Source organism: Agrilus planipennis, unplaced genomic scaffold, assembly GCF_000699045.2.
Source record: "Agrilus planipennis isolate EAB-ADULT unplaced genomic scaffold, Apla_2.0 scaffold117, whole genome shotgun sequence".
NCBI lineage: Eukaryota > Metazoa > Arthropoda > Insecta > Coleoptera > Buprestidae > Agrilus > Agrilus planipennis.
The window spans coordinates 801859-815543 of NW_020438912.1; the positions used below are offsets into that span (position 1 = coordinate 801859).

At 35.2% G+C, this 13685-nt stretch overlaps 1 protein-coding gene and 1 long non-coding RNA gene across 3 annotated transcripts in view; one reads left to right on the forward strand and one right to left on the reverse strand.

The window, feature by feature from the left end:
• The window catches only part of LOC108737493 (neuroligin-1-like), a 279274-nt gene extending 270217 nt beyond the window's left edge, over positions 1 to 9057 (reverse strand). Inside the window, exon 1 of the mRNA XM_018470359.1 lies at positions 8854 to 9057. The gene's annotated coding sequence lies outside the window, so the exon portion shown is untranslated. The remainder of the gene's footprint in view (positions 1 to 8853) is intronic.
• LOC112904151 overlaps positions 1 to 13685 on the forward strand; it is a 129333-nt gene that overhangs the window by 58425 nt on the left and 57223 nt on the right. The window lies entirely within an intron of this gene.

The window sequence follows — 13685 nt, forward strand, 5'->3', positions numbered from 1 at the left end:
ACTATACCATAAAAGTTCATGGCGGTCTCACCCCCATAAAAAGTTATGGGGGTCATCTAAACCTTTACCGTTATTTTATTTATTAATTATACCAATTCGAATTCAATATTCATAGTATAGAGTTTTATTTGTATTAAGGATTCGTGCTGCAGCAATGGCATAAAAGCGGTTTTTTTCAAGAACGTTTACATTCTTGCTAAAAAATATATCGGAACTACCGTAGCCGCAGATCGGAATTTCGATCTTATTCGTTCTCATCAGCTAAGGCCTTGTCTAGGGTTTAAAATACCTCAGTTGCTGTTGCAGCTAATATCTAACAGATACACTGTATTCCCTGTATTTGGATTTGGATATTATATTTTTCAAGTTGTATTTTTTTGTCTGCAATAGTTAGGTGCATGGACAAAACTAAATTTTTATGACAACGCAAAAATTACCATTTTCGATTGTAAGTGACTGAATTTGCCGTAGAAATAGTAGAATTTATTAGGTAACTTGCAATAATCTCTATTTTGACATGTTTCTTTAAAAATTATTTCAAATGTGTAATATTTAGTAAATTTATTTCTGCTGGGATTCTATTTTTACAAATTCGTCTACAAATTGTAATTTTTATTATTTTCGCTTACGAAGCAACGGGCTAGTGGAATAAATTGTAAATACCCCTTTAATATTTAGGTAAATTTTCGTTTTTCATTTTCTCCGTGACATTGTCTTCTGATTTTAGCACTTTTTGAATATCTTATTGTCAATATTTCTGTTTTTGTTGCTTCTTGTAATAAGTATTTCGGTGTATTTGTGTGTCTATTTTTAAAATCCATCTTATGTATCTGTCTTGAATGCTTTCAATTTCTTTTCTTTCTTCCTACCCCTAAATTTCCGCTCCGTACAATACTATGCTCTCTACCAATGAGTCGAATAGGAACATTCTTTTTTTCCATCTTTCTCTATTCTAAGTAGTAAGCAAATGAATTCCTTGAGTCGACTACTATTTATGGTATACTTCTATTAGAATCGAAAAGTTGGGATACTTGGCTCATAATTTCGAAAACTCCATGATGATTGTTCAGTTCCTAACTGTATATACATATATTTTTAATTCTATAGTTATGTGGGAATTCACAAAAATATTTCATCCACGTTAACAACATGTTTCAGGCAATTGGGAGAACAGAGGACTCTATGGAAGGGACGTAAATAAAACATAAGAAAGCACTTTGTGTCTGGTGGCTGACTCCGGTAGCTGTATCTGCATGGGATTTGTAGGGATTTGTTACAAATAATTTATTAAAAACAGTTGCTACGCCCGAACTCGGCGTTATATCCGACTATCTGTTACATAAGTCGCTATAGCCATATGAATTTTGTAATAAAGTATGTCTTAAATTCAAGGGACTTAGATTAATGTCGCTATAGCAAAATGATCGCTATAACCAAGGTCGTAATAAATGAAATTCATTGTGTTTTGTTTTATATATTATGCCAGCTGTCTTACTGTATCAACTGTACCCTGTCGGATACTTCTCACTTAATATTGAACATTTCTGACTTTGTTTTCACAAACTTCTTGTAAGTTTCTTTTGTCTTTAAGGCGCCTCCGTATCGATAGCTGCCTGCGGCATTCGTTCAGATGTAGTCAATTAAGTCAGTACAATACGAATGTATCGGGTGATGTGAACGATTTCAAAAAAGGTACCATAATTTGAGTAGGAATTATCTGTATGATCGTCTCGTTCATTTCTTTATTTAGGATTACAGGGCGTTGTTTAGCGTCAATTATGTGCACGTATCTGCGTGTAGCAGAATCAATTAAACACAAAGAGTAGTCGGAAGGAGGTTGTACAATTAGCGTGAACGTTATTTCCATTATTATTTGTCATTTATTCTTTTTCGAAAACAAAAAAAAAGGAAGCCAACTGGTTCTGTAGAATTATTAATTGAGAGAGTAGTAGCCACACCTTTGCCGTAGTGCAACCCGGCATTATCGTGTTCAACAACTTAATAAAACCAACCTCTCTCTCAATTTACAGGTTCCTATAGGTATGTATACTTGTATACCCACCACAGTATAACAACATAACCGACACGTTGTGGCATCGACGAACCGCGCGATAATCAGCGACCTGTGGAACCATAATAAGAGTCAAATAATTACCTTATTACTACATAAATAAGGAAACGTTCAAATTGAATTGAAAAGCGGATATTGAAGAATGCGGTTACCAGATGTTTTAGTTTAAGAAAGGAGTGTATCTACTGTGTTTAACAGTTAACTGCAAACGTGCAATGAAATTTTACGTAGCATGGCCAGGGAGTGGTTGTAAATTTAATTACTAGGCAGAAAACGTTTTGATAGCGGATTGACCAGTTTACGAAAATCGTGAATAATAAGTTCATATTAACATTCAATTAANGAAAACAAACATTGATTTATTCATTTATATCACTTTTATTTACTAAAGACAATAGAAATAAATTTATGAATACAAAAAAGATAACAATTAAGTTTAAAAAATGGATACTGTTGGTATTTCTTCTGTGTACGGATCAACTTTCTCGAATCAACCCCCAAATGTAATCTCCCATTATGTTTTCTTTGTACTAGCCCTGGTAACGTTGGTCTAAGTGAGTATGTAACATATGCCCAGGAAGGAAGGAACAACGTTCCCTTTGTTCAATCCTGACTGTATATATATGTATTTTTAATTCTATAGTTATGTGGGAATTCACACGAATATTTCATCCACGTTAACAACATGTTTCAGGCAATTTTGATGTCTTATTTCGTTCAGTTTATTGCCCTTCAGGTACCTTTGTCGGACCCCTTGGGTCAAAATATCTGTACTTGTTAATTATTACTAGCTTGGTACAGCCTGTCCACCTTCTCTCCCTTCAGGAGGTCTGTTTATGTATTTAAGTTAGTTTTAAGTTGTACAGAAAGCATTCTAGCAGTATCATTGTAGACGTTAACTTTGTTCATTTTAAATCCTTTGTAAATATAATAAATAGTTTAGCAGTTTCTAAATATTTCATTCCAATCTTTTAACGGTTAATATCCAAAAAACAAAATATAGAAATAGTTACACCGAAGTTCTTTTTTAAATGGACGTGTAACGTACAGAGTCGTCTGTACAATGATGATAATATCGTCAAGAAGTTAATCTCAAATAATTTGAAAAATAGTATACCTATCAAACTTTGTCCTCTTACTTTATCACAAAATCAGTTCCTATTTTTCCAGTATATTCCATAATGCCAAAATTTATTAAACGCAAAATCGATAGTTATCTGACCCTTTTACAGCAAAATCTACTGACATCAAGGTGAAATGACTGCAAATAGAACGACACCGTATACACCCCTTCAGGGTCAGAATCAAACAAATGTAATAACGACTACTTCCTAAAAGATGAAACTGCAGTTTTGCTTTCTCTTCATGTTATGTCCAATCAGAAGTTTTGTTATCTTTTACTCTACTTGGACGTGCAATGTATCGCTTAAAGTTAGGTCATAAAAGTTTAACGATGTTAGATAATCCTTTTGAATTAAGTTCGCAGAAAAAAATAATAACTAAATTCATCTAGGTACAATATTTCTTATAAATGTCTAAAAAAGGAAGATATGAATAGATGATGAATACATTATATACGGTCTTTATCTTACCAAGTTTCTTTAGTTATTATATGTACTCATAAAAAGTTTCTGCTTCGAGGGTGTGCATTGTTTAGCAAAGGGGTTCTCAAGAGGGGATATTCTGAGAATAATTTTAATGTCCCCGTTTTATTTTAAACCGCGAACCATTGTATAGACGATAAAAATGATTTAAAAGCAACTCCTATAAATCTGTCGTAACCGTAAATTTTCCGCAGTTTTACCGCTCCATCTACTAACTACTTTTATATAAATTCAGTTTTATGGCGGATAATATAAAGAGAACAACTTTCTTATGTCGAAATTCTACCTTATCATTAAAACAGCTAATACTTAACCAAAATTATGGTAATTCTAACCTGATGATAGCCATTGTCAGCCGTGTTACTTTTATTTAATACATACTAATTTTATATACAATGTAGTAAATATAAAAAGTTAGTAGATACATGTAAAGGAAGGGCAGCGATAAGACCTGAAATTGATCCCTACATTAAAGCAACAGATTTGCATCTTAAATCCCTATTTTACATAAAAATGTTTTTTTTTATTAAAAGAAATCTACGATATACGTAGTAGGTGATTGTTGTAATCGGAATTGCTTGTATTAAAAAAAAATACAAATTTTCATGCTTTAACACAAAATTAATTTTTTCACTACTTTAGTTAAAATTACTCGTATCATTAGATTCGGAAGTTGAATACGTGATCTACTCGCGCAATACACTACTTCGAAACCCTATTTCAGCCCAATGGAAAATGTAAAACAACCTGTCAATTCTTTCAACGACTGACCAAGAGAGTATAAGGAGATAGACTTTGACGCTCAGTATCCATTATAGAAAATTTAATATTCGGACGGTCCAAATTAATTTTTAAGTCCAGACGTTTGCCAATAGCTTCACTACATAGTATAAAACAAAGTCGCTTTCCCGCTGTCTGTCCCTATGTATGCTTAAATCTTTAAAACTACCTACTCAACGGATTTTGATGCGGTTTTTTTAAAAGATAGATTGATTCAAGAGGAAGGTTTATATGTATAATACATGCATAATATGGTAGGGAAACACTGACAATTTTAGGGGTTTCTAATGTGATGTCGTAAATAAACACATTTTTTGCGCTTACATTGCAAACGCTGGCTGAACCCTACGAGATAGATCAAAATAATGTACTACAATATTGTACATCTTAAAAGGGTCTCCAAAAATTCCGCCCAATAACCAAAATAACCCACAGTAATAACCATTTTTATCTACTTTTTATGAGAAATAATGACTTATTTACGAAGCGATTGTAGGCAATACAGCATTAATTCTTATCCAATTAAGTACTTTTAAATACATTGTGCATTTAATATAGATCAATATGGCCCTTTACAGCATGTAATTTAAATGAATATTTTCGAAGATATTACAGACTTAAAATGCAGGGACGTAGAGGTTGCGGCGGTACCGGCCGGGAAGCCGGTTTGTATTGTCTAATGACAAAAAAACTGTGTATGTTGTATATAAAAAGACATTCTGTAGTATATTTAGTATGTTCAGTGGGTATCTTTTGAAGATTTCCCCTTCTCGATAATAATCTAAACAAAACAAAAATATACATATTTAATATCAGAATTGCACCCGTGGAAGCTGAGGCGGGTCGCTAGTAAATTATAAGTCTCGGCTGTTTCCCTTAAAAGATCTAAACAAAGTCGCCAACAAACCGTCTTATCGTTCAAGATATATTTTATTATCCTTTCCAATTACGTATAAATCCACCTTCGTGTAATGACTTAATTGAGGGACGCAAAGTTGACATCCCAATAATGGCATTCCCTCTTGCTACTGGATACATAATAATAATTTACACGTATGTGTCTACGTGTTCGTAAGTTTATGCGTATAGTAAGTGGTTGTGGGGCGCCTTGCAAATATTTCTCCCAGACGACACGACGACCATAACACTTAATTCATCTCCGGACCTTCTTTGTTGTCACGGCGCCTTTGTTCCCTCGTTCTCATGTTCATCCCGTCTTTGTTTTCGTATTAATTTTGCGAAACACCAGCTGGGGATTGCGCGATATTCATATGGATTTCTGTCAGGATCCTACGTTCCCTGCGACCGATTCTGTTATTGTTTGTGTTGGTCTATATATGTGTATCATAGAAAGAGAGAGAGAGAAACAACAAACAGGGACATGGAGAGAGAGAGAGAGAGAGAGTGCAGATAAAATGGACGGTACCGAACTTGAATCCTTGGAATGGGTCCTTATGGGGCTAATCTGCCCCTTGACATTCGCCCTATACAATCCTTAAAATGTTTGACGAAATACCGTAATTAGTCCAAAACTCGCGTTGCCAGTTTGTGTGATTTATTTGGAAAAGGGATGATTTAGTAGCTCCCAGAACGACTGACCTTTTAGTAATAAAAGTTACACTGTATAACAAATGGATTATATTTACGACAATCCATAGGTACAGGCGCGCGTGGGTCCCAACCCAACCGTAATGTGCCCGATTATACAAACTGTTTAGTTCAAAAACTTCATTTTAGAGTATCGAGCAGTTTCAGGACAGAAGTAAACTTTATTTTCCTTCTTCTTTAGAAAAAACAATTGCGTAGATGTTGGAAATAGGGTGGAAATCAAGTTTTCTTTTTTTTTTTAGAACGAAGGTCCTTATCGTACTTACGTTAAGGCGTCAAGCGTTACTAGATGTATTATTAATTTTTGTTTCCTAGTTTTTTTACCAAAATTTTCTTATATTATCACAAAGATTCATATGGTGAAAAAAGATGTTTAAGCAAAAAAGTCCTTTCCTAATAAGAAATAAGTGCGATTTAACACCTGTTTAGTGTTTAACCAATAACTAGTTTCATTATTTGTTAATTTAAGATCTACCATAAAATATCCCAAAAGTATTGTCTTCATGTGTCTTTATATAATGACGAGTTTTTTTGACAAATTGGTTGGAGTTGTTTCCTAACGTTTCGTTAGTTTCTTAAGTAGCGAACTTCTTCAGGGGTCGTTCCATCTCTGATGCTGGACGTGGACTGAAGAATTTCGCCACTTGTGCTAGCGAAACGTTAGGAAGCAACTCCAACTGACGACGGTCTTTAGGCCCGTATCAGGGCAGCTGCAGTCAGCGAATTTTTTATTATTAGATAAATCATTATACCACCATAAACAGGCTGCTGGTGCCGCAGTGGATTTATGTTTCAATTTCAAGCACAATAAACCTTTATTATTTAGATACAGTTTTGTTTTAGTGATGTCAATTTATTTTCTTTTGCGACTATTTGAGAGATTCATATTTTTATATTGTCTTATTTATGATTTCTTAAACGAGTCCCCTTAAATTCCTGCGAAATGTAGATATATCGTCCATGTTATTTCTCAGCGTGTTGATAATCTGTGTGGATTATACTCGATCATTTTTTTATGGGTCATATTAAGCCATAGTGATTTACGGACTTCAGTTCAGTGGTTGTAAACGTTCAAAATACCACCTTCACTTTTCCCGTTTGTGTTACCCCTGTAAAATATGGCCAAAGTATCCCGTTATACGGCCTCACGGGAAATAACAAAGGAACCTGTAAATCTTTTTAATTTATGATGAGGGAAAGGTAAAATAGACCCTTGGATTAGGGCAAATTCTGAACTAATCAACTCTGCCTATAAATAAATCGCAACGACCAGAACTTTGTAAATTACAGATTGGCCATCGAACACGAACAATAAGTTTAAAATTATACTATCTGTATACAAAACCAATTTCCAAACATTCCTCTAATCAGAAATCACAATTTTCAAAATGTTATTATGGTTAACGGTCATTAGGTCGTTTTTTTACGAAGATAAAAGACAAATCAATACTAATTAATAACAAAGTTGTTTTTTAAATCATTAAGGAATATTGTTGAGTATTTTTTTCTAATGCTATTTCTTTTAGAAGATCTATTAATTAAGTGCATGCCTAATATTTCAAAAAAATTTTTTTTACTACAAAGGGAGTCCAGGATGATAGGTCAAAATCTATCAGTGTTCAGTAAGGTTTCATATGTAAAAGTTTTTCTTTATGCACTAAAAGCTATTTCTTTGAAAGGGCTTCCTTTGTCAGTGGTAACTTTTGGTGTTCTCAGAATATCTCCTGTAGAAATTTCCACAATAAAAGACTTTTCAATACCTAAACCTTTCTAAAACGAGTAGAATTACTTCATTTGGTAAAATCACTTCTTTATTTCTAAATAATTAAAGTTGGTTTTCGATTGAAAAAAAAATAAGGCGATTTGGTAGTTGATTTATCTCAGATCTTAATAAGATGTGGGGATGAAATCAAAAATACACTTGGGAAGTATTAGGCTATAAGGAAATGAGGAAAATAGAAGTAATATAAAAATATGTATATACTTAAGTTAGACAAAATTTGAAAAGATTTTCTATTAAGCTCCATTTAGATAACATTTCAGCTGCTTTATCTCATTTGCTTTGTATTGGTTCCAGAGTATCATTTAAAGTTAGTTTAAAAAGAAATAAATTTCCTACCTATCTAATATTCATACACAGATAAACCTCGAACAATGAAAATTAAGTTTGACAACCCAATTGAGCTTTTTGTTTTTTTGGGATAAGTTTTCTTATTGGTAGACATTTACAAGTTGAAAATAAATTTCCTTTTTTCTACAATAAATTTACATTTCCTTTTTCCTTCAAAATGAGAATAAAAACTTTTTAAGTCACTTCCATTTTTTATTACTAGATATTTGTTTATTTCAAAAATTCGATCTGTATTCGAAATGTAACTTCAGTATTTGATTCAATTACATATTTCCTTTCTAATACTATATTACAGTTTTATGGTCGAAATTTCTGTAAAAGAGAAGCCGGGGAGCAAGTATAGATTGATATCTAATGTCTTGTCACGGAAACGGTAGTTTAATTACCTATAAGAAAATATTTATAGTAAGACATCCAACTGTCAAATACGACATGCATAATCTGATTTGTTAGGGCCTGCAAATACAGTGAACTTTACAACTTTTTTCTTTTTTCATTTTTGATCAGCATTTAAAATAAATTTGGTAAAAATCTTTATTTTTCCGTACTCTTAAATATCTAAGTAACATTTTTATGAAATTCTGAGCATCGCAATAAAGTTGATCGCTTCTCCTGCTTTCAATAACACGTTACACAAAAAAAATCTGCAACAAACTTACAAATATTAAGTTCGCTCCCAAATGAAACGAATTGTATCTTATTATCACGAACTCGTGTTTCACACACTCGTTTCAGTCAAAACTTGATCGAAAAACAAGTCTTTTGAAAATTTTCGGTACGATAACCCGATACTTTCTTCCGTTAGTGACAATTCGGGTTGTAAAGGATCAACGTCGTCGACGCTTGGCGTCGTTTGAAGCACCCGCTATAAGCGACGTCCGCGTCGGCACTGGCGAGCAAAAGAGGCGAGAGACTCGCTAAAACGGAACGCGCTCGCTCAATTCGCCCGAATCGATCTCAAAGCTGGAGCAGAACTTTCCTCTGCCGCTGCTCAACTCTACGAAAAAATCTCGCGAGAACGAGGTGTTGGTTCACTACTATCTACTGGGGCTGGGCGATTATTGCATAACTCTGGCTGAGCCCGTTCAAAATGTATGTATATATGCATTTTAGATATATATGTAACCAACTATCAATCTGAATTTGTTGGTTATAGAATTTCGTTAGAACATATGCAACCAACAGTACACCCGAAATTGGTCCCAACTATCTTTTTCCAATAGCATTTTTTATAATGTAGGACACATGTACCTATTCAATATTTTCTTTATTCTAATGATATTCATGTCTTCTATACAATTTCAAGCTTACATATTTTTGCGAAAAATCGCCGATTACTTGTAGTCATTCTTGAAATAGGAGCGCAATGTTGATAGCATTTTCTTATTCATTCATTTTACTATTAGGCACTTAACATCACATGGGATACAACAGTGGGAATGTGTACCAACTGTGCCCATCTATGTGCCGTCTCCAAAGGCGCCACCAGTTTAAAATAAAAACAGATTGTTGCACATTTCACCCGAAGAGATGAATTTGCAACACTGTTCACTTTAGACATTTTGAACAATCGTTTTTCTGATTGAGAAATACATGCAGTAGGTACCTACATTCAGTAAACGAGGGATGAGTTCAGCTTTGAATTCTATTTCTTAAGATTCTTTGTTCAATGTGTTTTTCTTGTACTGAGAAGACCAGACATCATATTGCAATTGCAAAGACTATTCTAGGAAACAGTAATTGCGTTCACTAAAAATTGTTAGAGGAATAATTTGGATTCAGTCATCTAAATTTTCGCGCTTGTTGAGTGAAAACCTCTCTCATTTAATAAGGTCGAAGAAAATTAATAAACAGCTCTTGCGACGCTGCCTGCCGTTTGCAGTACTGCGAACTGTTAAAGAAATAGAACGTTTTAATATTTTCAAGCACCACTTTCGCACTACATTTCTTCCCTCGCCCTTCAGCCCTTCTTATCTCGCGAATCATTCATGCCACGACTTCGTCCTTCATCAAACGAGACATTCGCAGTTAAGGGTCCCTTCAGTGCGATTGCGGACTTTCCGAAAAATTAAAAACGAACCTCTCAGTCGAACGAGAGTTAAATAAATCGAGTTTGCAATAAATTTCTGTTGGAGGGGTATAATAAAAAAATGTAGCCATTAGGATGAAACCAACCATTTTTTATGAAGCAGAGATGAAGAAAATGAATAAATTTTTTTAAAGTACTAAATCTCGACATTTAATTTATTCCCGATCTCATATTCTCAATTTATGTTGGAATCGACACGAGCTAATAAGTATAAAAAAGNCTTGGATCACTTAAGCAAATGCTAGGGCAGTAATATTCCACAGATAATCTTTCATTCTCGTCTGTCTTCATTTCGTCCGTCTCAACTTTCTCATCTGAACCACCTATTGGGGTAGGTGGTTTGTCCTAATTTGTATTATTTATTGATTACTATACTTATTCTTGTGTGAAAAATATATCAGTATGACTGAACTGTTGGTATATCAGGTTTTGATTAGCGATAACTTATTATCAGCGTGATTTTGTCACATTGCAGATTTTTAGTGTTTGTGAATATTAAAAAACTTAAAGAATAGGCGCCAGGTGTAGATGGGATACAGGGGGAAATGCTAAAACGTGCAGGACAAGAGGTTAGAGATCGTATGTTTAAGCTAGTTAGTCACATTTACGAGACGGGGAAAGTTCCAGAGGTTTATAAACGAAACGTGGTAGTAACTGTACATAAAAAGAGAGCCGCGGATAGGTGCCAGACATCTAGAACAATTAGCTTAACTTCCCATGCGTCAAAAATTTTAACTATAATTGTACAGAAGAGGATGGAAAAAAAGGGTGGAAGAAGGGATGAGTTACAAGGATAGAAGAGTAATAGTTTGTATGAAGAACAACAGGCAGTTATAGAAATGGGGTTGCAACGTAGAGAAGTAAATATTAGGAAGGGAGTCAAACAGGAATGCACATTGTTAGCGCTACTTTTTAATCTATACATCGAAAACGCGATCAACATCATTAGAGATAGTACATCTGTGGGGATAGATATACAGGGGTAAAAGATTAGTTTGCTTAGATTAGCAAGGAGAAGTTAGAGATAGCTTTAAATAAAATAGAAGCGGTATTAAAAAAACAGTACTGTGAAGATAAATAAATGAAAACAAAAATACTGGTATGCAAGGGAGGGAAAAGTAAGGAAAGGGCGAATATAAAGATAGGAGACGAAAAATTAGAAGAAGTGGCCGATTTTAGGTATCTAGGAAGTCAGATATAAAGCAGACGATAGCGCAGGGTAGAGTCGCCTTTAATAAAAAGAAGTTACTTTTCTATGCTCGCGAACGGTTAATTTAGAAATTCGAAAAATGTTCTTAAATATGTATGCTTGGAGCCATGGGCGTGGCGGAAAAGAAAATTAGAAGCGTTCGAAATGCGGTGTAACAGGTAAATGATGAGGATACCGTGGATAGAGTTAGAAATGAAGAGGTTTTAGATAGAGTAAGAGAACAAAGGATTCTATGGAAGTGAATAAGAAATAGGCGAGATAGGTTAGTTCCCCTCAGGCATGAAGGTCTAGTCAGAGACATATTAGAGGTAGAAACGGAAGTTAGAAGGGGTAGAGGTAGATCTAAATTAGATTACTGTTCGCTTAGTTCGTAATAGTTAACGATGTGGGTTGTTCCAGTTTTAGGGAAATGCGAAGATTAGCTCAGGATATAAACGAGTGGAGGTGCTTGTCCAACCAATCTTAAGACTGACGACCTTATGATGTGAATATTATATTTCAGCGGTTTCAACTTGAAAATCCATTAACCAAGAATTAAAATTTAAATTTCTTTGGTTTAGTGAGGGTGTTGTTTAATGGAAAGCTCATCAAAACGAAGACATGAACTTTGGTGGTTATGCCGGTCATCAGGTACCCGGAAAAGTCACTATCTAGTGCATCTCTACTACTAACATGGAACCCTTTGTTTGCTTCTATCATCGTAAATAATTTTAAAGTAGAAGTTAATGAGACGTAGTCGTGGTTGTTTATCGTTATGTGATGTCAGAGTAAGTAGCCAGAGATACTCCATCAGGGTGACTCTGCACCATTTTCCTACTTTTGACTCACGCCAGAAAGCACTTACATTCTTCACTGTCGGCAAACCAAAGTACAAAAAGTAACCTACTCGGCAGGTAAGTAAAGTGCTGCCAGTTGTGAAGTAAATGAATTGAGTTTCGGTCATCTTTTAGCCGGCACACTTCTCCCGTAAAAAGATCCCAAATAGAATGTGGACGCGACTTGAAAGAACCGAGAGCCGCTGATCAATAGGGTGGAAATTGCTCGGGAAAAAGTTTTCGGAAAGAAATACTTTGCGACAGTTTTACACTTGCCGCCCTCTTTTCGCTGCAATCGTATTCTATTTCCCAATTCGCAGTGGGAGTATTTTGCCCCCTCTGATTTATGACGTTGTAAACTTCCAGTTGCTAAATAGCCCTTAAATGGTTTCATTAATTCTTTTCTTTTTCTGATCGTTTCTTACATTTCTCGCTCACGAACATCGTACATTAATTACAACTCCTTAATTTATTTTCTCGCCTACAAAATATATTATGTTCTGACCATAATTGTTCAGAATTAATTTTATGATATATTTCAATGCATTACTGGAGTTTACTAGAAATATTTTAATTTGATGTTAAATTTGTTAGAGACATTTGCTGTGCCTATTTTTTAAACATTTATTACACTCCAGGTACTTTTGCCGGACCCTTCCGGTCAAAATATCTGTCCTCTTGAGGAACAATGTTCATGGTTGTACTGGAGACAGTTTATTCACCCTCCCTCTCTTCAGGGGGTGCAAAATGTATTTAAGTGAGTCGTTAAGTTGTACATGGGGGGACCGAGCGGCATGGCCTAACTTTCGGGAGGATGCCGGTTCGATTCCGGGTCCGTCTGCCTTGGTCCAAGTGTTTCTGTGGTTTCCTTGGATCACTTAGGCAAATACTGGGGCAGTAATATTCCACAGATAATCTTTCATTCTCTTCTGTCTTCATTTCGTCCATCTCATCTTTCTCACCCCAACCACCACCCACCCATTCCCACGATACCTAAAAGCAGGCTGAAGAGGGCCTTCCGCCCTATCTTCCGGCATAGTCCGGAGGGACTGCCCGCCCACCAGTATTACTGGCTGGTGGGAATGAAACACCCAAAAGTTTTTTTTTGTACATGGTTTAGACCATTGCTTAGCATTCGGAGGACGCCGGTTCGATTTCGGGTCCGTCTGCCTTGGTACAAGTTTTTCTGTGGTTTCCTTGGATCACTTAAGCAAATGCTAGGGCAGTAATATTCCACAGATAATCTTTCATTCTCGTCTGTCTTCATTTCGTCCGTCTCAACTTTCTCATCTGAACCACCACCCGCCCATTCCCACGATTCCTGAAAGCAGGCTGAAGAGGGCCTTCCGCCCTACCTTCCGGCGTAGTCCGGAGGGA